Source organism: Gastrolobium bilobum, unplaced genomic scaffold (genome assembly GCF_033153095.1).
Source record: "Gastrolobium bilobum isolate Gb01-03AN ecotype WA unplaced genomic scaffold, APGP_CSIRO_Gbil_v1 utg8594, whole genome shotgun sequence".
Taxonomy (NCBI): domain Eukaryota; kingdom Viridiplantae; phylum Streptophyta; class Magnoliopsida; order Fabales; family Fabaceae; genus Gastrolobium; species Gastrolobium bilobum.
In genome coordinates this window covers 208219-216031 of record NW_026896380.1, presented here as the reverse complement: position 1 = coordinate 216031, position 7813 = coordinate 208219, and positions in this window count along the sequence as shown.

Genomic DNA, 7813 nt, shown 5'->3' with positions numbered 1-7813 from the left:
AGAGTTTTAGTGCAAAAAATCGGATAGAATTTCTGGGGGGGTTAGTGTCTATTTATAGATACTGACCGATCACAATGAACCGCCGGCAGCGGCGAACCGCTGTGAGTGACGGCCGCGAACGGGCACAACCGGTGACCGGTTCGGTGAACAGACACAACCGATGATCGGTTCAGTTCAAAGCGCGCAAAAAATCGGTGGGTAGAATCGGCGGGTAGAAACGTTTGGTTTTGAAAAAATTAGAGGGAAGCAGCGGATAGTCATAGGGGCATTTTGGACAAAAAAATAAAAAATAAAAACACACACGGACGAACTGATCCAAGTCGGGCTGGTGGCGCACATGGAGGACCTAAGCTCACTTAGCTCGTCCCTTCCACAGAATATGTATTGACTCAAGGGCCAATTTAGGAGTGTGAGGTGGGAGCTTATAAACTCACTCACCTCCTACTAGTTGTCCAATGTGAGACTCCTTAAACCCACACACCCCTTCAACTTTTCTTTTCTCTTTTCTTCCTTAACTCACTTCTTATTCATAACCAATAGATTGTCTGTACATTATCAACATAAATTTCAACACTTGATTGTATACCTCAATAAAAACAACACAAAAGAATTATAAAAATAAATAAATAAAAAACACAAAAAAAAATTATGTAACTTAAATACGTCTCTTAAACGTACATTAAAAAGTATTGACCAACATTCTGGTTTTTTTTATCCTTGCCCTTCCTTATTATTATTATTATATATTTTTTTGGTTCATGGATGGCATCTCCGCAGTAATAGTACACTATTTAGCTCCCCAGAGGTTCAGAGGAATCTAAGCAAACCCACAAAATATTGAAATGCTAGTCAAGTCAAAGTCTGATCACTCAATTATAAAATTATTTTCTGCAGCGAAAATTTTCGTTGAATCCAAAGCAACCCAACAAAATTTTGGAAAATGCTGGTCAAGTCAAAGTCTCACTCAATTATAAAGTCATTTTCTGCTGCGAAAAATTTCAGTCGCTTGGGTATATGCCGACAGAGGGGTATATCCTCAACTTAGATGCACTTTATTCTTCTTCGGGCGGGATGTTTCTCAGTGTCTTCCATGATCAATACTAGATTGTGTATATAATATTCAATGAAGTTAACTTGATGCTGAAAGTTGAAACCCTGCTAAATCAACTTTTTTTTTTGTGGTACCCTACCTATAATGTATGGAATTTCCTCATGGGAACCAATACAATTGATATGAATAATGAATAATGAAAATTGTTTACACGTGATTCAAATCACACTTATTTATTTAAATGATATAATTTGATAAGCATGGATATGTAGATATTTCATTTTAATAAACTATTCTCAATAACTATAAAAAATGTGATTATCACAAATATGATATAAATTATTTTTTTACTTTCTTATTATTATATTTAATTACAATTTTATTAAATAATTTGCTTACCTAAAAACTAAAATTGTTACATAAGTGTCACTTTAATGATTTTTTTTTGGAAATATTTCATTCGCTTCATCACTTTGCGACTAGTTTGATTCGGGACGGATCCAGAATTAAGGTTTTAAACCCCTCCCAAAGGTACTATTGGGAAGGATCGACCACATGCTCTCACCCCCACATGCTTAGCTCTCATATGTCAACTGAGCTACCATCATTTGGTCACTTTAATGATTTTATATTAGATTTTTTTAACATACCTCCTCACACAAGAGCTCATTAAATTTAAACGGTGAATAATGCAAAATCCTACCTATTTGTGCTAAGAAATTATATAGTTAAATATTTATTAAAAGGGCGGAGGCGGTAAGTATCAAACTCGTGATCACTTAGTCAGATACCATAATAAGCAACCATCTCAGGTAAAAGGTCGTACAAGATCAAAACACCTCTTATTATGTTGAATATTGTGGGGGAAAATATTTTTTGTCTGCTCAGTACGATATCAAGCATCACATACAGAGTGATAATGTGTCATGCTCTTGACATTAGCAACAATGGGGAGGAAAGAAAGAACCTTGAAAGAAGGGGTGCCATGTGATGCCATATCTTCAATGACTTTTTGGGATTAAGATTAGATGTAGAATGTTGTACTGAATTATAGGAATGTTCAAAATATCCAAAAGAACCAAATCATTCAATATCCAAACTGCTTAACATTTAAAAAATCGGTTTTTTTTTAAATTCAGTTTCATACGAAATTGCATTTTATTTTATTTTATAAACTGATTATTTACCAAATCATAAAAATAAATAAGTGATTATCCACGGTTATTCATAAGCAAACTGGATGAGACCAAAAAAACATGTAAAGTGACAGAGACGCGACCTGGGTACTTCTTGAGGACTGGTGCTCGCAACACGAGCCAAACAGACGAGGACAAGCAATGCCCAATAAGTTAGAGGCACCCAAGGGTCCAGTTCTTATCATTTGCATCTCCCAGTGATGATGAGATTGACCCAAACACTTGTGGTGTGCTGTTGTTTAGAGCTGGGTAATCACAGTTGCCCCAGCTACACAGAATACTTGCTCTATCTTGAAATTGTAATTGTAAACGTATGTTTATATTTATATATATATATATATATATATATATATATATATATATATATATATATCCAAATGTTGCAAAACAGTGAAGATTCTTGCAAGAAATAGTTGGTCAACTACTTATAACCGGAAGAAACAAACGACTACTTGTAAAAATAACACAATTCATCAAAAATTGATTTTAAATTTGTTAAAAAACCGATTTTGAACTTAATAACCACTTTATGATTCATAATCGGTTTTGATTTAAAATAAGTTTTGAATTAAAATCAATTTAAAATCAGTTTTAAATCAAAACCGATTTTAAACCATAAACCGGTTTAGAACCGGTTTCAAACCGGTTTAGAAAATCAAAAATCGATTTTAAAAGAAGAAAACCGGTTCGATTTGAAAACCAAATCGTTTAAAACCGGTTCGGTTTAATTTTTGTTAAAACTAGTTATGAACCGCTCCATGCACACCCCTACCGACTTAAACACATACATTCCACCCTGTTGCTCACCCAATCCAGTCTACGTCACCATGGCTGGGTCATCCATTACACACATATTATGCAACCGAAATTATGTTGCATGTCAGAGAAGGCACATATAACACATTCTTAATGGCTAGATCACGATTTAGTTGGATTGTACCACGTCGAATTTCACGAGTTATCATTTCATTAATCGGCAGACCCCATAGACAATGGCTCAATGGTTTCAACATTTGTCAACAGATCTGGGTTTATTGTCATGTGACCGGAGGCCCCACAATCAATTAACCAAGTAGTCGAAAATAGGATCTTATCAAACGACTTATCTGAGCTTGTAGCAAGATTATCAATAAGAGCAAGCAAATGTTGAATCACTTCCGGTGTCAGGGCTGGTGCATTCGTAGTTGCACCAATGGATATGGCTTGAACATCAATGTTTTTCACAACATGCAGTAAAGTTTGTTGATGGCCATTACAAAGAATCTAATATTTGTTGTAACTGTTTTCAATTGCCATTGCAAAGAACAACCGAAGAAGAAAATGACAAAAGCAATTAGTAGGATGGATAATGTTATCTTTTTTGGATTGTTGCTCTAATTATATAATATTAAATAACTATCTCATCTTAAAGTTCAAGTTGTTAAGTAAAAGCTTATTTAATGGTTTTATATTAGACTTCTTTAACACAACTTATGGTTATTGGAAAATTCTAACACCTAGCAAAATATAGGTGTTAAAAAGCAACTAATGATTTTCTCTTTTTGATAAAAAACAACTAGTTATATTTCCCCTTGTAATGTAACTAGGAAAAATAATTTTGAAATAGCAACACAATAAATAAAGTCAGCATAAACTCTCCTATGGTTATGCAATTATATTAAAATTATTTTATCACAAAATAAATCATTTTTTAATCTTCAATCCAATATATATATATATATTTTTTTTTTCTATTTACTGAAGATAACTTATCTCTTGTTACTAGGGGTGTAAATAGGTTGGATCAGGTCAGATTTTAGCTTAAATAAGCCAGGTCTTTGTAAAATATTTTAAGTTTGGTCTAATCGGTTAGCCTATTCTAGGCCAAATTATAAGTTTTCCCTAACCTATATTTTTTAAACAAAAGATCTGGCTGAGGCCTGTTTAAGCCTATGAGGCATTTAAGAATTAAAAAATAATTAAAATAATATTACTTTGTTATTCAAAATTATTTAAATTTAATTTTATTTATTTTATTTAAAATAAATAATATGATATAGGTCAGTTGTAGGTTTATAAGTCGAGTCTTGTAAAAGAAAGTCTATGGCCTACTTTCTAAATAGACTTTTTTAAAATCTTGAGTCTGTTCTATTTTACTATATATAATATGCCAAGTTTGACCTGATGTAGGCTAGGTTGTAGGCCCCTGATAGGCCGTCCAACCCATTCGCAACCCTACATGTGACCCCAAAATAATGTCATTTTGAGGTTGGGAGAAAGACATTTGTGTAATTATAATCTGTATTGGGATTATATTAGTCTTTATTATTAAAAATTTTCTCTTAACCCTAAAATGACGTCATTTTGGGTAATTAATTGTAGATAAATTTGTCTCTAGTAATTAGAAAAATATTAAGCCCATGTATATACACCATCATTGGTTGACTTTTACTGATAATGTTTCATGTGTATATAAATTAGATTGTTAGGTTACATAGAGATTCTATTTTTTTTATTTTTTTATCACTCCCCCAAATTTAGTTCTCCACTTTGGAGAGTATTTCAAGAAGCTTTTGAGACACAATTGAATCTTAACACTACATTTAATCCACCAACTAATGGCGATTAGGGCAAACAATCCAGATATTGAAAGATATGTTGACAACTTGTGTACTAGACTTTACTTGATAAAGTTTACTTAAAATAATATTTACAATGCAATTATTTAGATGACACCTTTTGAAGCACTTTATAAAAGACAATGCAAGTCACCACTAGGTTGGCTTGAGTTGGGCAAAGTTAAGCTTTTAGGATCGGCCTTAGTACTTGAGTCCCTAAAAAAAGTTAAGTTGATACAAGAAAGGTTGGCAAACACTCAGAGTAGGAAAAGGCATATAAGAACCGTCGTATAAGGATCTGTAGTCCCTAAAGAAAGTTAAGTTAATTCAAAATGGTTTTTCATTAAATAAATCCAAGTGCAATGAGAAAAATCATCAATAAAGATAACAAAATATTGAAAACCTAAGACAAACATCGTTTGACTCGGACCTCAATTATCAAAATAAATAATAGAAAAATGATCATCAACTCTTTTATTGAGTCTACTAATGAAGGATGAGCGAATGTGCTTTCCTTGCTGATAGGACTGACAACTTTAAGAATGAAGACTAGACAAAATAGGAACTATCTACTGAAGTTTGGAGAAACTTAGATGACCTAGGTGACTGTGGATTAGTTCAAGAGACTCTATGAGAGAACACGCCACTGGAGAACGAGGCACATCCAGATAGTAGAGCCTTTGTGACTCGTGACCCACTCCAATCGTCCTCCCCGTACCTGGATCCTGCACGGAGATAGTTTGGTTAGAGAAGGTAATGGTGAAAGAGAACAAACCACGAGCAGGGCCTTGGTTCCATCAGCAAGAGTAACATAAGGTAGATGATTAGAATAAGTATGTGAGATAAAGATGTCCTTATTACCACAAAGGTGATCAGTATCTCCTAAGTCAATTATCCAAGGTCCAAGATATGATTGAGAAAGACAAGGAACATGATTACCAGTATCATCAAAAGAAGTCTGAGAAGAAACCTTCTTAAGGAGAGCCTCATTATCTACACTCGATATAGTTACTAATCCAATAGAGTATGACACAGTGTCAGTCTGAGCAAGGTTGGCATCTAATGGCTTTAAGTGAGGGTACTTGCAATAACATCACTCTTCAACATGACCAAGGTTTTGGCAATAGTTACAACAAGATTTTGGTCCACGACCACCCTATCCATGATCACATTTGTGACCGTGTCCACTAAGTTAGATAATCATTGGCATGGGAGATGAGAGCAGTGGAGTCGGAAGCTAACACATGAGGAGAAGCAAGAACAGACGCGAGTTCCATTTTATCTCTAAGGTTCAAGAGGTGTTGGAAAGTCTGTGACAAGCTAGGAGTCCCAGTGTTGGTTAAAATATTCTCACAAACACCATTTAACTCCTATGGAAGACCGAAAATGGTTACAACCATAAAGAAACTCTCCACTTGTTTCTTGTACTCAAAGGCATTTGCAACATAAGGTAACATAGCTAAGAACTTCTGCACCAAAGAGCGAATATTACCAATATAAGCCTTTATTTGAGTATCTAGTAATTTGTGCAATTCCATTATCCAAGAAACAATAGAATAAAATTGTCGTATGCCGTTTGTGTAAAGGCTTTTGGCTTCCTCCCACACCTCATAGCAGGTCTCAAAGGGAATGAAAATATCAATAACTCAATGGATTGCCAAAGAATACTCTGGCCATCAATCTTCTCCCAATCAGATTTTTTATCCTTGAGAACATCAGAAAGCTTGGTCGTGAGATGTTTTTCGTTGCCCTGGACAGTAAACCAGATCTTAACGAAGGTAGACCAAGTTTTGTAAGTAGTAGAAACAATTAGTTTTACTATTGTAATTGATGGGACAGTAACATAGATAATGCCGACAATGCTTCTGACCGCAATACTTGAGTCTTCCATCAGAAATCATATTCAAAAGTTTGCAAGAACAAAAGAGACGACTAGAAAACAAAAAGAAGGTAAGGGACCACACAAAAAAGTGTTCGAACAAATGGCTTTCATAGGAATCTTCCAAAAGGATGGGACCCACAATGAATGGATACTAGATCTAAAGAGAGAATGAAGAGACGATCAAATCTGTGGTGGATCGGGTAGAATTGTTGGTCGAATGGTGGTTTTCGACGATAGATGGTGGTTTTCTTACGATCCAAGGCTGAGGAAGGGCAGTTGGGGACTCTATAAGGGTTTGGTATTGAACATAGGTTACGGGTATGATACATGACATGAGTGGCTTGCCGGGAGGATGCACAACAAGGTTTTTATGCGAAAGCAAGGTTTTCTAAAACACAAGCTCTTGTACCAAATTGAGAATAATGAATAACTAATTTAGAATAATGGATTATGTATATTACAAGACTGTATTCAACAGGTATAAAGGTGTTTGTAACAATCTTACACAGGATCAATATGGATTTTGTAACACCTCATATATATCCGGTAATGTTATCATATCATCGTATTAAGCTGCGCTTAATTAAAAATGCGGAATATCTTTTTCTTTTCATTTATGATGTCATTATCATTACCAACTTGCTTAATTAATCATTTAACTAAAACCATGCCTGTATGTAAATTGTAAAAGACAGCTAACTGAATACCTCATTAATTAAAATAACAGATATAAGTCTCTAGTCACGGAACTACAACACGTAGACCGGACAGCCTACTAAGTTATACAACTCAACTCAAAGTACTAACATAAAGTGGCATGGACAAACCCCATGCTCACCCAAATAAGGCACAAGCCCAACAGAAGTTTCAACATCATCAGCATAATAAAAGCAACTAAAAACATAACATAAGCAGAATATCCAGCATCCAACATGTCAGCATAATAAACAGCAATAATCATCAACTAAGCTCTGGCCTCCTGCCGCTAGAGGCATCAGCCCCCATAATACTTGAACCTGAAATAAGCGCCCCTAAACGTGGGGTGAGATCTCTAAACAAGAAATATCAGTAAGACAAGGGGTCCCCA